This window comes from Passer domesticus, chromosome 23 (genome assembly GCF_036417665.1).
Source record: "Passer domesticus isolate bPasDom1 chromosome 23, bPasDom1.hap1, whole genome shotgun sequence".
Lineage (NCBI taxonomy): Eukaryota > Metazoa > Chordata > Aves > Passeriformes > Passeridae > Passer > Passer domesticus.
In genome coordinates, this window is record NC_087496.1 from 831,814 (window position 1) to 849,727 (window position 17,914).

A 17,914-nucleotide genomic window follows, 5' to 3' on the forward strand; every position below is an offset into this window, starting at 1 on the left:
CTGAGGGGGTCCCGTGCGGGCGCCGCGCCCCGGCCGCTGCCGCCGGCCCCGCAGCGGCCCCGAACCCCCCCACCTGTCCTCACCTCACAATGGTAGCTGCAGAGCGGGAGGGGGGTGGCCGCCCGAGCCTCATTACCATAATCTGCCTGGCAACAAGCCGCGGCGTCTCGCGCTGATTGGCTGAAACTCCTCCGCCAGCCACGATGGGGCACAGAATTCCCCAAGGAAAGGTTTGGAGCGCCCAGATCAGGGGGCTGGGGCGCGGGTGGGGGGGACACACACCCCGATCCGCGGGAGGGGAGCGGGGTTTGATGGGGGGGGGGGAGGGGGGGATGTCCTCTGCCCAGGTTTTTACTCTCACCTTCGGCTGCTGGCGGCCAATCAGAGCCCCTCTCTCATCCCCACAGTGGTATCTCCGCCAATCAGGGTGCGCTTTTCATGGCGGCGCCCCGCCCCCGCACTGGGAGAGGCGCTGTGGCGCCGCGAGCAGTGCCCCCTGCTGTGGGGGTGGGGGCGGCGTCGCGCGCCCCCTGGTGGCGGGAGGAGGCGGGGCGGCGACACCGCCGTCCCTCGCTCAGAATTCTGCGGGACGGGGGGCCGGGCCCGTCCCCGTCTCCCTCCTGGTTGAGGAGGTGACTTCTCGTGGGATCCCGTCCGCAATGCTCTGCAGCCCCTTCGGCGCTATCTAGCAGCCCGTTGGAGTACAATTACCTAAAATTGTGTCGAAACGAGTGGATTCCACTGGAATTTTACTTAAAGCTGAAACGTGAGCTATTAATATCTGTTGAAGGTCAGCCCATGAGGAGATGCCCACTAAAGGGCTGCTTCTGCCTAAAACGTCCCTAAATGATGTAAATGGTGCTCTTTTTTTTTTTTTTTTTCATGGTACATGTGTCTGTGTCCTAAATGTCTGCTCAAAGAAGGGTAATAATTACTATTCTTCAAAAATGTAACTAATTGGTCATTCCAGTGCAGTTACTGCCATATTTGTGTTTAGTATTTATCTATTTGTATTATGGTGGCAAGAAAAAACATCCGTTTCTTGTCTCTCGTTTGCCATTAGCACACACTCAGGTAGCTCTTTAATCAAGTAGATCAGTAGATATTTCAGCCAGACAATCTCTGTGTTTAGGACCTCCTAGTTTTATTCTAAATGGCTTCATGGACTATGTGTAAACCACTGTTCACTGCAGCGTGGGCAGCTACGGATCCCTCAGTAGGCCATTGTGGTCAACTGACCAAAGCCCAGGAGGACAGATAGGGGAAATTTGGGTTAAATATTAATCGCTACTTTTACAGAACTGGTTTTGCTCAGTCTCTGTGCTGGGAGAACGGCGAGAGGGCCAGATCTTGGTGCCATTAAGTGTAACTCTCCATTAGGTCTGTCCTTTTAAAGCCTGGACTAGTCTTTTAAATTAAGAGCTGCTGTTGTAAATTTAAATGATCCCCTGTTATACTGACCCCCTTCCATGAACAATCAAAATTTCAAAAACAGCCCACAGAGATACAAATTTTCTGAATTGTGTTTATGAACTTGATATTAAAATATTAGATATGGGTTTTAAACCTCAAGTCAGCAGAATTTGTTTAATTTAAAAGTTATATTTTTTTTCCCCTCTTAACTATACTTCTTTACATCTTTGGGCATTTCTCTTAATTTAAATTATGGGAGTCATTGAGCCAATTTATTTTTCTGTCCGATAGAACCAGCTTCAATTTCATTATACCATACTGGAACTTCAGGAAAATAAGTACTACAAGGACATACATAAAAGCAATCAAAACTGCTTTATGTCTTATAAATTTTAAAACTTGCATGTGTTGTTACTTTTTTTAAAAAATCAAAGTACATTTTTATTTGCATTTTCCAAGAGTCTTCTAACATTTTGGAAGACTTCATGGCTCTGCCACAAGAGATGTAGTCCCATGGTGGAATACAGAGCAGTGCCCTTTCCTGAAACGGCTCATATTGAAAGTTGTCCCACAGGTTATTTTTTTCGCTTTGTAGTCAAATCAGTGCAAGTTTGCCATGGATGCACTAAAGCTGGCAGATGCTGGTCTGATTCATCCCCTGCAGTATCCGGCATCTGATGTAATGCCTATTGTAATTCCCACATTTGATGTGTTGTTTCTGATGCTCCAGCACAGGCTTTGTTTCCCCCACAGCCTTGTGCTGGCAGAGAGAGAGGCCTTCATATGAGGTTAATTTATTTATTTCTAATCTGCATAGTTCAAGTGAACTACATGAAATACTCCTCTTCACCTCCAGTCTGGAAGGTGCTGTAACCCTCCTGAAAATCCTCCTTTCCCTGCTCAGCTCCCAGGCCATCAGATCCATGTCTCTGTCCCTGCATCATCTCATTTGGATACTGCTGCTGCAACAATTTCTCTCATCTGACAGAAACCAGTTCTGTCTCTTCCCTCTGGTCACTCCAATGTTAATTTTCCCACTAGTTCCCAGGTGGAAGCAAGTGTACTGACTGGCTTCTCCCACCTTTTTCAGATTCCAGGTGGAAAAGCACACTGGAACTCCACCCCATTTAATTTACTTATGGATATCTTTCTGCTCTCTTTTCCTTGGACCTCCTCACCCCTTCCTTTCGCCTAGAAAAACCACTCCTAAGTCTCTGCTATAAAAACAAGCCTCCCATACCTGGATCCTACTCCCTAAAGCTGCTCCCCATCCCTCTCTCAGACCCCTAGAAAGATTTCCTGGTTTTTCCCCATCCATATGGATGTTTCAGGTTTTGTCTGGGTTATTGGATTTTTCTCTATGACATAATCCCATTTTGAGGAACATACAGATTAAATATGACAAAGAAAAATGCTCAAGTGCTCTAAATTCATTTGAGTTATAGGAGCAGCCACTGCCTCCTTGGCCCTGGTGACCTCCCAGTCTCATTCTGTGCATGACAAGTAGGTACTTAGGTCTAGATTCCCAGATGAAATTGCACATGGAATTGGGCTGTCTTTGTGGCACCTACTTCCCACCCCCATGCAAGTCAGCAGCTGGCTGTGATTTAAAACTCCAATTGAGAAGATGGAAAAACTTCAACTCTGTGCCTGTGTCTGTTGCAACCTGCTAAATTATAATGCAACTGAAATGTAATTACTTTTCATCCTGCACAGAGAATATAAAACATGAATTCACTAGTATAGAGTAAGCCACAATAAATTTAATTAAAGTGGCCTCATGCAAGTACAATAAAGCTATTTTATTGTGGTTCTCAGGATCACTCCTCCCCCCAAAAATTAGTCTGTTTCTTTTTAAACATGCTGAATTAATCCCTTTAACTGCAAGAAAAAAATTGACTAAAACGAGTTTGAGAGAGTTGCAATAGTACCTACATCAACTCAAAAATTTAAATTTTATTTCAAATTAAAAACATACCCTTACCTGAAGCATTTCACCTCATGCATTTACTATTGGCTCTCTTTTTGTCTGATTTGTCCCCAGTCAAGTGGTATTTATCCTCCAACTGTTAATAATAAAGAGACACAAAAGTAGGCCAGGAAACAACTGGCATCATCACCCCACTCCCCCCAGCCCACTAATTTTCTCTGGTCATTTGATAAAAGATATAGCAAGTTTTAGGAAAAGGCAGCTTTTCAGTTTACTGAAAATCTATTTAGCAAAGCTCTGCTGGGGTGTTGGGATATGAAAAGTAAGTCCTGATGCCAGAATGCCTGCAGGGAAAATATTTTGCCACTCACACACTAATATCTCCCTGACTCCATTAGAACAATATTTATAAAGGCAGCTGCTGCTCCTGATGATGCCTTGACATCCCATGGTTTTAAGGAGACAAATCAAATGGGAGTTTGGCATTTCACAGCTTTTGCTGCAAACTGTCTCTTTGCAAGATTCTGCAGGGTTAGAGAGGGATTTTTCCTTCTTGTGTTCAGCTGCTCCTGTGGAGCCCCAGCCTTTCCACAGGCAGCATGTCGTGGTTCCAGTCAGCCCAATTTAGGCAAGTGCAGTAACTCCAGTGCAACCCAGTTCTTCTCTACATTGCCACACTTGTTCATTCTTGGAGCATTTCCCAGAAATCTGCACTGGACAGATGTAGTTCAACTTTAAATCCAGGTCAGCTACTTCTTTAGCTGGGATTTAGTGCACACATTTCTTCTCTGGGAAGGATCTCAGCTACCATGATCCTGACAGCGCTAAACTGCCATCACCCAACGCTACCAGCTGATCTCCCACTGGAGTTCAGATGTCTCCACGACCCAGCCCTGGTTTTGTAGAAGCATTGTCATCAGCAGGAAATAATTTGTGCATCGACTGAAAAAAAAACCCAGAGGGTGTTTGGGTTTCCTTTCAGTTAATCAGGCCAGAATGACTCAGGAAACTCTCCATCCTTTGTGATATTTCTGAGTTCACTAGAAAGTTAAATAAAGGTTTAATATTCTCTATTTAAAATTATAAAAGAATTATTAAAATTATAGTGCATTATACAAGATTTCTAATTTTTCCAGAAGATTTGTCTCCAGCACTGGGAAAGGATGTGATACAGCCTTTGACAACCTTTTTCAAAATGTAGTGATGACAGTCAGCTTTCCTTCACCTCTGTCAGGAAAGAAGGGAGCTTCAGAGATCTTCCTCCTGCTTCTGCATACATTTGATAGATGAATAAAAGAGGCAACATAAAACCACATTCAGTGATAACTTATGGTAGATGTTTAGACAGCAGCCACATTTTCTTTAAAGAAAAAAATTGTATTTTGAGATTTTATTTAGTACATGTACTAACTCTAGACTCTTGTTTATCTTAGCTTTTTATAGAAGAGCTCAAAGTAAGTCTCCTAGCTGGGAAAACTGTGTCCTTTTTCAGCATGTAGAAGGATAAAAATATTTTTCTGTCAGACGATCAGTCTTTCTCCTTCTGCAGAAGTTAGAAATTAGAAGTCTGACCTTCTGATGGATGTAGGAGCTGGCAGAGGGTTTCCAAGCTATCCAATCCCCTCCGTCACAGACACCTCAGTATATAACCTGAGCAGGCTTTCTCTGATGAGAAACTGAGACTTTTATTCTTGCAGTTTTGAACAAGAGACTAAAAACATCATTGAAGACAAGTTGGTTCTTGTTGGAACCCAGGACATCTCTCTGGATGGCTCAAAATCCTGGCAGGGGCTCGGAGACCCTGGCAGGAAGCCAGAGACACCTGGGAATTCGATCTTAACCCATGGAGCAAATTACCAACTTTATATGAAGAATTACAAGTCACAAAAGTTTAAGTAGCATAACAGTAGTTGTCACAGGGTGAAAGGTGGAATTTTAAAGAATTTTACAGTGGGGATCTAGGGACAAGATGGAGGGATTTGGGCATTGTCCTTTCTTCTCCCTTCTTCTTCCTAGCCTCCATCTTCTTGGTGATGGTGGCACTTTGGGATTGGCTTAGAGTAGAAAGTCACTGTCTAACATAGGTGATAGGTATTGGAACATAATTGTAAATATCGAATATGTCGTTTATAGTATAAAAGACAACACCAGCCTGGGGGCGGGGAAGTGTGCCTCAGACTGACCTGCAGAACAGACCTCGGCTGGCCAGACAGAAAATGTTTTAGATAAGAAATAATAAACAACCTTGAGAACGACAGCCGAAGACTCCTGATTTCTTCCTTGACAGCTGGGTTGGGGAAAAGAGACTTTTTAACACACCTTGGGATCATCTCGACCAGAGGAAATCCCGAGAGGTTCTTTCTTTTAAAGTCTATTTCTATGTATTTCATGTCTTTTAAGTAGGGTCTTTATCCTTACCCCCAGTGTTTTCTCTTCTGACGTGTTCATAGACAGCAGTCACATCCTCACTGAGGTTTGTTTTGTCAGACTACACAAACTGTGTTTCTTTTGTTTCCTCCTGTCTAGCACATTCCTCTTTCCCAGCTGTCTACCCAGCCCCTCTGCTCTAGTGGGGCAACAGGGCTTTTACAGAGAAGATTTCATTACAGATGATACCGTTTTAGAAATTGATTGATTTTTAAGGGCAAAAAACATCCCTGGGATAGCTCCAGCTGTTATCTAAATGTCTGGATGTCCAAGCTTGTGGAAATATTCACCAGTTCCCATTCCGTCCTTCAGCACCTATAGAAGATGACTAAGATTTATCTAGATATGGCATCCAGAGAGCATGCGAAAATACAGGTCAGCAGGCAAGTTCAAGAGGACAAGGGAGACCTGAGTCCAAAATCAGAATCAAATTTGCATGTCATGATGTAGGCTGGTAATGAAAGTAAGACAAAATCCATTAGTAACTTGCCTAATCTACAGCAATAGCACAGATTCAAGATCCATAGCTAGTTACAGTTGATACTAAGCTAAAACCCAATACTTCTCTAGAATTACTCAGACAAGAAGCAACGGCCCTAAATTCAGCTTAAATAGGAATCCTGGGCTTGTGGGGTGGGGGGTAGTCCCAGCCTAAGTGAAGCTGCTTAGGATCAGGGGGATTTATTAGTGGTCTCTGAAGTCTAACTTAGTGGTGTACTGCTGCTCAGGTGCTAAAGGTAGATCTTAGGCCTGATTTAGCCATGGGTTCTTGGAGAAGCTGGTTTGGCTTTTTTTTCATAAAGGTATAAATCAAGTCTTTCTTAAATCTAATATTTGTATTATTACCCTGTTTGTTAACAGCTTATATGACTGGTGCACAAAAAATACCGTTGTGGTTGGCTTTTCTTTTCCTTAATTTCAAGCCTTTACTTACCGTGGTCTTAAGTTATTCTTTAATTTTTTATCATAACATTTTAAAAATTAGGTCTTTGGAAAGAAAAACACTGCTGACATTTTCTTACAGCATTCTGGGACTTTGAGAAATCCCCCCTTATGGCATGTGGTGGGGTTGTGTTGCTTGTCACCACCTTGGGGACTGGGGTTTCCTGTGTGAGTTCTGACCCTGAAGCAGGTGCTGCCTGAGCAGACCCCAGGACTGGTGTAATTTTGGACTGCATTCAAAGTATTTTTGCAGCGTGGTTCTTTGCAGTCAGATGTGTCCTTCAAGAGGGTAGTTGTCTGGGTAGAAGAGAAATGTTTAGTGAGTGATTAGTTTAAAAGGAGGGAATGTTTTCCAACTTAACTGAGTTGGAAGTTAAGTATATTCCACCCACACTGTAGACAGATATATGAATACCTTTGAAAACACCTGGTTTAGGAGAATGGGAGGAATCAAACTGAGTAAGTGCCAGGATATTTCAGGGAGTTAATGCTGCCTTATCTCTGAAGCTGATAAAAAACAAATTATATCATTGGAGACAGCCATTAAGATTGAAGCTGCAGCCTTTCCTTGGGTGCATATGGCTACAAATAAGAAACCTCTGTAGTCACACAGACAGGAAAAAACATAAGAATGTGCTGTTCAGGGGGAAAGCACAGAGCTGCCCAGAGCAGGGAATGCTGGCAGGGCTTCTGCTGTGCTTCAGTCAAACAACACTGGGGGAAGGGTGCAGATACTGTAGCCTGGGAAGAAATAACAAATTTGCTTCCCCAAAATCTTTTAGTGAACAGAACATAATCTTTTGAGCCAGTCTTTTTTCAGGAAATAATCCTCATTGTCAAAGTTCAGGTGATGTTATCCAGGTGCACCTAAATGCTATGTACTCCAGGTGTGCCTAGACACCTGGCAAGCCTGACCCAAAACAAAGGGTTTTTTTCAAAGCAGCAGATTTACATGGTTAAGTTACTACAGGATTTCGTATTTCTCTGTTATTATGGAATTGTTAAACTGTTGCTTTGAACTCCTGTAACCCCAACCTGCACATAGTGGAAAAATTCCAGATTTGCTTGCCTGAGGATGAGGCTGCAGTTCACAGGAAAAGATTTGCTGCAGTTCCAGCTGATAGTGCTAGTGTGCCCATGTCGGGTTTGCTCTGCCTTCATTTTGCAGGGATCCCCCTGGAGACTTGTTTCCAGAGTTTTGCTGTTAGAATACAACTGGTATTTCCCAGGGCTCTTAAATCTGTTTGCTTGGGAAGACTGTCTCTAAAGCTAGTACACCCCACTGGGAGCTCAGGTAGGATCTGGACTCTTCAAGTTTATCAAAAGAGCCCAGACTTTGATCCCTGATTTTCAAAATCTGCTGCTTAGTGAATTTGCCTGAATAATAGAGCATGGTAATAGCAATGGCATGACTCAAAGCAAATGTTGAGTATTTTTAATCAAGAGACTTGTCAGCTGCAGACCCAGCCCCTCAGAAGCTGATTTTTACGTTGAAATGTCTTTGCCACTGTGGTAAGATTATCTTGAAAGTTATTCTTATAGTTTCTGAGGCATTCAGGAAGGCAAAGAACAAGAATAGGCCTAAGATGACAAGGTCATTTTTCACTACTTGGATCAGCTTGATATGGGCTGAATTCATCTCCCTGGCAAGTTCTGTTTCACCCAAGAATACCCTAAAAGTTGAATGACCTTCTTCACATCCTAGTGGTTCTCCTCAACGTCAAAAGGAAGAGAAGCTGTGGCTGCCCCATCCTTGGAAGTGTTCACAGCCATGTTAGATGGGGCTTGGAGCAACCTGGTCTAGTGGAAGGTGTCCCCTGCCCATGGAAGGAGTGGAATGAGATGGGCTTTGAGGTCTCTTCCAGTCCAAACCATTCTGGGATTCTGTGACTTCCTGCATTCATCTTTGCATTGAATTCCACATCCTGGCTTCCCTTCTCTGCTCTTTCCTCATTAATTCCCTGCAGAACTTTTAGGAACTGTGCTGGTGATGCCTGTTTCTCTTTTTCCCCCATCACTTACCTAGTTTTATTTTTACCTGTTCACTTTCTCTTTTAGTGTAGAAAAAAATTATTTTAAAATTATATTATTTCATTTAGTACAGAACAACTGCAACACAGCAAAACCACACAGAAGGTGTAATTAAGATTAAATGTCAATTCAGTATTTCTGTGACACCTGCTGGGAATTTATCTCCTTTCAAAGTTTTTCTCCAGGTTTTATTTCACAGCTGGCATGTTGGTTGATAACAGAAATATGAAATAAAAAGGATTGAAAAAGCCCTCTGCTGTATAGAATGCTGACTTCTCTTGACACAGAATACTCAATAGTGAATCATGCAATTGTTAAAAAGCTATTGGCAAATACTGGAGTTGAAGGTGGAAAAAAGACATAATGTGCAATATTTTTTCTTCCCTGACTTTAAAGAAACATCTTCCCAATGAAGACAACAACTTACATAGCCATAAACTCATTTCAATCTTATTTTTCATTGCTGTCCTTCTTGGATGCTCCTTTGGTAAATGTTTTCCTGCCCCATGCCAGATGCTCTTTCCACTCACAATGAAGTACCAGTCCTCTGTGAGTGATATCATAGTACCATACCATAGCACTTATTGTGACTTCTCAAATTTATCACACCAAAATACATTCTTTGTTGATTGTTTGGGGACTTTCAGATCTCGGGTTTGACCAAAGTCAGTCTAAAAAAAAAAAAAAAAAAAAAAGAGAGAACAGAGCCTGGAGAACTTGGACAGTTTGCAATGTGCAAGAAAAACACGGGAACAAAAAGAAGGGCAAAACCAGAAAGTTTGATTATTTGATACATTCTTGTACAGACAGGGAAAGCTTGAAATAAGGCTTGTTAAGTCATTGTTTTTTAGGTTTTGAGGTGGTACAAATATTTAATTACTGACCCCGCCAAGAGATCTACCCATCTAGATCTTTTTTTCCAGGTGATCCAGCTGAGGCTGGATCAGTACATGGTGTTGGCCAGGGGAACACCTGGCTCGGGGGCTGCTCCTCTTTTACCCCCCACATGTGCTTCCTGGCCGCAGCTCTAAACCCATGTGCCAAAGGAAGTGTATCCAAATACAAATAATTTCTGAATTATCAACCTGATCCCAGGTTTACGCCCTTCTAAACATAGACCAGGAACTTTGCAGTTGCCAGCTGTGATCTGTAGTTTTTATCTCATGCTGATGCAGTTCCATCCTTTGCTAGGGTAAGATTTATGAAAACTGGTGGATGTGTTTTTGCCAGTGCCTGTGTGCACAGAAGTGATTCTTTTGAAATTTTGAAATTCTTTTGAAATAAAGATATATATTTCAAAAGACACAACAAATAGAAGGAATCTGGTTGAGTTACTAAAGGCCCGATCATGCAAGAAGTGGAGCACTCTGAATTTTAGCTACAGATTGGAGCACTTGCATCACCAAGTCCCTGTAAGGTTGCAGAGGTGTATCTATGTTTGAGCATAAATTGATCTAAGGACATAATTATATATGCTTATTTTCTCCCTCGTTAGAAGTAAAATGGTAGTTGTGAAAAAGAAAGGGAGATGGAAGACTTTTGCAATTGGTTAGCGAACATTGATTTAACATCTTTGCTAAGCTGACATTTTTTTGATTGCTTTTTAGCCTTCCGAGTTGACAAAGAATTGGCAAATAGGCCTGTCACCCAGCTGTATTTTCAGTAAGTATGAAAAAGGTCTTCTTAGACATCTTAATAGAAATGAGGGTGTTATTTATCATACGCAGTAAAATATTGATGTGTTTAAATATGCCGATGTATGAGATTTTAGAAAATAGAAAACCTGGGGAAATTTTGCCCTTATTGTTGTCCACTGAGAGTGTACCAAGTAGTACACCGAGGAAGAATTTAGCAAAAGGAGTTTTGTGGGAAACTATTAAAATACAGATAAATTAGGATGTCTGCTGACCCTAAGAATCTGCATTCATGTGGCGAAGGATTCATTCTCACACTGCAATGCTTTCTGATATATATTTTTGTATCATCATTTCCCATTTTAAATTCAGCTCTTAAATCCCAAAGGGGAATTAACTACCAGCCATTTGCATTTTAAAGTGAAAACTCAAACCCCAATAGAGTGCTTTACTTAAGACTCCTTTTCTATAACTTAGCCAGTGAGCTACATTTTGGTGGAGACCTTGGGGAATCAACCAAGTGACTGGGACAAGGCATGAAAGCCTAGAGTTGGAGGAAACCTTGTAATTTGCTTCCAAAAACGCTGAATACACTGATATCAGTGTGAAGCTCTCCTTCAAAATGGTGTTTTTCATTATTGTGGGACAAAATGTCTTTAATGTTGGGGGAGAAAAGGGATCCTCAAGCCTTAGCAAGCTTTGGGTGACAAAACACACAGGCTATTCTCTTTTCCTATGAGGGAAAATCATAGTAAAATAAAAGGAGCAACCATAAATTCAGCCCTTTGCAAGATATGGGAAAAGACTATTGGAAAGTTGCAGGACAAGGACTTTTTCAAAGATCTCAGGAGCTGACTCATTTTCTGAGAAAATGTGATTCAGAAAGAGGCTGTTCTCCCCCTCAGGCCATGGGTTTGGGGCGGAAGTTGTAGGCGGTCCCCTCCTTCCCTTGGAGACACTGGGATTCAGCTTGTACTTACATGTCCTAGTTCCTTTCAGCTGTGTCCTGCTCTTTACCTTTATTCAACTGACACTGACTTCAAATACATGTATTTCTTTATTTTGTATCGCCAAAAGAACCTATATTCAAACTTCTTGCTGCCGTAGGAGTTTAAAACCTGCCAAAGCACTGCTACATCTCACTTCTTGTGGCCCTCCAAAGAACTCTGTTTCAAAGGTTATAAAAAACCTGGAGCACAATATGAAGTCTTGCTCTTGAATGAATTTGTAAGTCAATAGTGCTGTAGAGCCCTGGGTGTATTTGGGGCACTGAAATAAAAAACTTGTAGAACAAGGTATGCAACTATGAATTCCTGTGCCTGGGAATTCCTGTGTTCCACTGATTTTCCTCTGAGTATCAGTTGAAGACCAAGCTGCTGCTCAGAAAAGACCCCACAGCTCCTTCCCAATGTCGAGTCTGGTGATAGTGCCGGAGGCAAAGCTGCAGGTTCTGTGTCTCCAGGTGTGCATTTCCAGAACCTAAAGTCAACATTCCTGTGTTGAAATAAGAAGGATGGATGACTCGTGTTTGAGAACTGTGAGGCCCCAATGATGATTGTAACAGGAAATGTCTTAATATTTGTTTAAATAGAATGATGCAAACTGCAGCCTTCTGTGCTGATACCAAATTAAAGTAAGGAGGGGATTTTTGAATTTATTCTGCTTTTAAGTGCAACAGGAAAAAAAGGCACTTAAAGGTACCATGCAGCTGATGGAAAACTACAGTTTCCAATAATTTGTATTATCAGACATGTGTCTCCTAGACATTTTAAATTCCTTATTGGCTATTCCTGTGTCACAAGTTCCTCATACACCCTGTTCTTGCAAACTGAGTAGCTGCTCAAACAAGTGATTGGGGGTGAAATAAAAGGTGACTTTGGTGTGCCATGAAACAGCTTTTTAGCACAGGCAATTCCATGATGCCTGATGGAACAGATGCTGAATCAGACCTCATTGCAGTGGGAGGAATCAATTTTTTGCTGTTGAATTACACTTATCTTCAAAGATGCAAATGATTCCACATTTATTCATCAGGACAAGTCCTGAGGTTTTGATATTCCATGTTGTTCATTGCTGTGCCATTTGTTATGATGATTTGGCTTTTAATCTACCAATGAATACCGAATGAAGAATTAAATTATGAATCAGATCTCTTCTGTTGCTTGCTAGTAACACAAGCCATTTTTATTTCCAATTTCAGGTTTCTTTTACAGTAGAAGACAAAAATAAATTATGAGTGAAAAGAAGTTAAAATTATTCTTCTCAAGCAAGTTTCCTGTATCAATGCTTAATCCTTCCATTATGTCTGATGTCATTAACCATTCTACTGTAATATTTGACACAATCATTTGTGGGACAAATTAGGATCTAATATAAAAGCTGCAATAATACTGACTTATGTGGAACTACAGCTAATTATAACATATTTGAATTTTCATCTTTCATTAAAGACCTCTATAAAATGAACAACCTTTCACACTGCTGAAATGACTGAGACAGGCAAGCAGAGGATGGGTGAGGGAAGAAACATCCAAGGACAACAGGAGAAATCTCAGCACCATAATGAGCCAATATCAGTTGTTGATGAATTATTTTTAATTGTGGGCTTTTTCTCTTTCAGATGGCTTCTCTACCACAACTGTGGGGCTCAGCTTATTTAAGTTGAATGGTTTGGTTGCCTTGGTTAATGAACGACTGATTCTGCCATCTTCAGAGGTTAAACATCGCTTCAGTCTTCACAGGTGGACTAGAAAAGATCAAGGAGACAGGATGCCATTTCAGAAAGATATGTCTCACAAGCAAGAGGATGAGAGTTCACTAAATACCTTCTGCAAAGCAGCCTCTCTTTCCTCTCTCCCCACTGCGTCTTCACTGTGACTTTACTTGTAGACCTCTAGACCCTCCATCTTTTGAGTACTCTGTGTCAGGTTCAATGTTTGTGTTCAGATACTTGGAGAAGCATCAGGCATTGCTCTGCCTTGAGATCCTACCAGTGCTCAAAGCCTCAGATCCATCTGGAGAAAGAAAATGAGCAGCGTAAATTCCCAGTTCATGTATTAGCGAAAAGGGTGGTTCGTCTCTGCTATTTCTGCATTTGGGATCCTCAGTCTGAGTGTGGGCTCATTACTCTATTGAATTATATATCAGAAGTAATTTCTTTTCCTGGGAAGTGAATCCTACATACGTGCAAATCTATTCCAAAACGGATTCTTTGTGTCTCTCAGATGTTGCTTTTGCCTTGGATAGTCTTCAGAAAAAAAACAACTGTCCGATTAAGTTCACCATTGGCTTTGCGTCCCATCTAGAAATGAGACAAGATCATAGACTTAGCACATTTTCTGGATGCTGAGATTCATATGCAGTGTGTTGAAGGAGCAGCAGCTTTCCTTAGCAGCCACTCTCTTGTGCTGCCCTTAAGCATCCTGTAATGATGCAGTTTTCATTTTCCAATGCAATTGAACTGTGCTGGTGCTTCAGCAAAACCATAAAATCTTCAAACCTAACAGAATGGTTATTTTGAAGTTTTCAGTTATAGGAGTATTAATGCCAGGCTTGTTTCCTTAACAGTCTGTTACATGCTGTAGGCAAGGATTGTGCTGTTTGAGGTGAACACAGCACAAACTGCTGTGCAGATCTGCCCACTTCAGACATCTCAGTGGAAGCCAGATGAATGACACTGTTTCAGGCATGGACCAGAGCAGTGGGAAAATGGCCATCAAGAGTTAAGAGTTTATTAGCATAATGAAGGGTAGATTTTCTCCCTTCCCTGCCAATCTCTCAAAGAGGATTCTCTGAGCAGAAACAAAGGCTTGCTGTCCACCACCATTTACTGTGTCACTTATTTTCACAGATTTCTGTGCTGTTTTTTCATGTCTGCAGTTATTCCATTTATCCCTGTTTTTATGGTATGACCTCAGTTGCAATGCATCTGTTCTTAGTTATTCTCCATCCTTTCACTCTTCTAAACTTCTCTGTATTCCCCTAGAAATAACCTTTTGTTTTTAAGCTCCTGTCTGCTTCTCAAGGTTTCTGCATTTTTTTTTACTGTCTTTCTATGGAGCAGCTTTGTTCTCACTGTATATCTTAAGCCTAGTTTCTTCAGCAGTTCCCTTCAGTCACTGCTGCTGGACTTCCTACATCTTGTCCCCAGTGTGTCATTTTGAGTCACAGATAGAAGGCTGAGCTGCAAGGCTGCAGGAACCCTGGACTTCCACAAAGAAGTGCTGTAGCCAAATACAGATATCCAATTCCAGACCAGGTTGGCAACCTTGTGATGTTATTTATGAGTCTGGAGAAATATTATGTCCCACAGGATTTAAATAGCTGGATGTTGGATCAAGTTTGAGTTGGCTAATAACAATTTTGCATCGCTTTCTGCCCCTTACACAGCCTTGATGATAGGTAGAGGTCTTGTCTGAAGGGCAGAATGGCTCCAGATGAGTTGGGGCAGTTAGATAGGCATCATTTGTGCACTATATTTTTCCTAGAAGCACTGCTTAGTATTTCTTATATTGCTGAATTTTGTTTAGTATAATTATGATACTTCAATAATAAGCAATAGGGAGTTCTTTACTTAATCCTACCACATTCTTTAGTTGTTTCTAACTTCAGTTTGCATCCTACCTCCTAAAACCCAGATTGACTCAATTCTACCTCAGCAAGCTCTACCTTGCACATACCTGTCACGCAGAACTAGTACAAATGACATGATCCCCCATTTAAATCTTCAATCAAGTTTAGCTGTATAGGATTAAAATTCACTGGCTAGACTAATTTTACACTTTAATTTCAGGAATTTAAGAGAATGCTGGGAATCTTCAAAGATTTCTTAATTTCTCCTGAACTCATTCTCTGGGTACTGAAAGAATCTCAATGCATCAGTTTGCTAAAGTTGCTGCTTTAATGAGAGACTTTAATGGTACCAGGTGCATTCCTTGATGACTTCTGTTTGCTCTTTTTGTCATGAATTTAACATTACTCTTTCAGTGCACATTTTTGCAATCATAAAAATGAGCTTTATGTTTACACAATGACAGTCTTGCAAGTGAAAAGGAACATAGATGTTCACTTGAAACATTTCTTACAGAATAAACATTGGCAACCAAAAGTGAGGATGAGATTCTCAGTGCTTCATTAGCACAGATGTCCTGGAAAAGGGCACTAAAGAGCTCCAGAACTTGGGTAAGATGGGATTCTTGGAAGTAAATGTAAGCTGTTGCCTACCTAACAGGTTTAACAGCAGGAGAGGTGTCTTAGGGAATGCTGCAGCCTTGCAGCATTGATTCAAATTGGTGCTGTTGTCACAGGCAACAGACAAGTACCAGTGCTCACCCGAAACAGACCTGTGCACTGAATTAATCGTGGCCATTGTGTCACCATGCTTGCAGTGACCTGTGTGGACAGGTGGCTGAAAAAAATTAATCCTGAAAGCCTTTGGGTTGTTTCCATTAGATGGAATTCCATTTACATCTTGCTGCAGGCTCTTATCTCAATTTCTGTCCCTGCCATCCTGCAGTCATATGAATTTAGTTGCATGTAGAGCTCCTGATCATCACCAAGGAATGACCAAGGTCTGGGAGATAAAACCTTTTTTTCTGGGGACTTGTTGTCCTAGTAGGACTGATCTCTGTATGAAGGGAAATGTGTAATTCTTCAGACTTTGATTTATCACTCGCTTTTTAGGTAGTGAACTGAGCACTGATGGCCTTGCTTGAAGAGAAATATCCTGTGTTGCAGCCTCGCTGCAGGACCTCAGTTCTTACACCCTGGTGTTTCTACAGGGCAGGACTAAGAGCAGGTGAGAATGCAGCTAAGGTTGTACCTCATACCTATCAGAGAGACTTCCCCAAGAGTCACCAGATTTAAAGTTTTTCAGAAAAACAAGGATCACACTGTTGGAGTCAGTGCTGTGAACATAAATTCTCACCAAGCACTGTGTAAATATTAAAAGTAAATTAATTTATGTAGCACTTTAAATACTATATAAATTCAACCTCAAGTCAAAGTCCCATCCCAAAGATTTATAAAGAACTTGTACATTTTGGACTGGGGAAGAAAAAGAAATCCCTCCTTTTTAAGTAAAGGGAAAAGCCTAACTCAGAATGTCTTGTTATTTACTCCTGTATTCATATTGCACAGTAAAACACATTAAAATGTGTCAGTTTTCAAAAGCAACTTGTTACTCTGTTTTTCAACTTAACTTGGCCGGGCTAAAAAGAAAATTATATATGCCAGAGGACTGCAGTAAAAGAGATTTAAGTGTTTTCAAATAGTGTAAGAAAGAGACTGTAATAAGTGACCAGTGGGCCAGTCAGCAATTTTAATTAAAATTGGGCTGCTTATTGATCTGTCATACAGATTCACCCCATCTGCAACATTTCAGCAATGTTGCTATTTCAGAAAACAGCACTTGTAAGAGCCTGTAAAGAATATAGAAGTTTAGAATGGAAATGTTTTGTAACTGGGACATTTTGTGCTAAGATCTTTTTCCATCTCATTTAAGCACCTCACATATCTTCACACAAAAATGAAAGCAAAGATATGGAATCTATCCTTGTCTAGTGGAAGGTGTTCCTGCCCATGGCAGGGAACAAGATGAGCTTTTCCAACCCAAACCATTCTGTGATTCCATGATACTACCTCTTTTTTTCTTTTTAATGCCAATGGGTTCACTGCATGTCAGTGTGAAAAAAAATCCAAGAAGTCTAAAATATATTGGTATTTTTAAAGATCTCATGTTCATTAAACCAGTGGGATCTTTCGCAGTTGTGTCTTCAAGGTGGGCCTTTGTCATCCCTGAACTGACTGACCTACATTTCCATTGGGAAAACCAAGGAAACTATTAAAAAGGGGGCTAATAAATGCTCTGCACAGGTGTGGGAAGTCTGTGGTATCAGTAACTGCACTTGGTAGATCTGCTTTGTTCCTGAAGGGTTTGCTTATTTTAAAATTATAATTATTTTAAATTTCCATTTTTAAAGTAACGTGGTGAAATTAAAATACCCTCAATGCAAATTTGGCACAAACCCCTGGTTTCAAAGCCAGAAAGCTGTCCTGAAATAGCAGCACTTGCAGTGGCAGAACATCTGCACTGGAAGGAACTGCTGCTGTGCTCTGGTTGAAAAGAAACACAAACTGAAGGTGGTGGTGGTGATGTGTCTGTTTTTAAATTAAATATTGTGTTATTTAAAGTTTATGGAGAGCTGTGCTGTGTTTACAGAGCACGTTGTGTGGCAGCCATGTGATGCCTCCCAGGTAGTGTCAGGTGAGTACCTGGTCTTGGCAGCAGGATGAAGCCACCAATGATTATCATTCTTATCGCTCAACAGCTGTATTTTAAGGAAAAAAAAATAAAGGACATGTACATCAATTTTTATTATGAAAGCCGAACGGCTGGGAACTTGATGCTTGCACATGGGTCAAGAGCTTTGAGAAATCGGGGACAGATATAGAGACAGTTTTTTGAGTGGGAAACATCATTGTTTTATTTTTAGATGAGGAAAAGGTCTCATTAGGCTTTTATTACCCCAGAACGCTC

The 17,914-nt window shown here is 41.2% G+C and overlaps 1 protein-coding gene and 1 long non-coding RNA gene across 13 annotated transcripts in view; one reads left to right on the top strand and one right to left on the bottom strand.

Moving 5' to 3' along the window:
* PRDM10 (PR/SET domain 10) overlaps positions 1 to 582 on the bottom strand; it is a 45,476-nt gene extending 44,894 nt beyond the window's left edge. For 7 of the 12 annotated variants that reach the window (XM_064397615.1, XM_064397613.1, XM_064397608.1 and 4 more), the window contains exon 1: positions 84 to 239. The gene's annotated coding sequence lies outside the window, so the exon portion shown is untranslated. Of the gene's footprint in view, positions 270 to 361 lie in introns of those variants that run through there. The other 5 variants (XM_064397609.1, XM_064397599.1, XM_064397597.1 and 2 more) reach the window with 4 other exon arrangements.
* Positions 62 to 16,551, top strand: LOC135285385 (uncharacterized). The gene is made up of 3 exons (XR_010350252.1): positions 62 to 230; positions 10,351 to 10,405; positions 12,998 to 16,551. It is a non-coding gene; the product is annotated as an uncharacterized LOC135285385 (long non-coding RNA).
* The last annotated feature ends 1,363 nt before the right edge of the window (positions 16,552 to 17,914 follow it).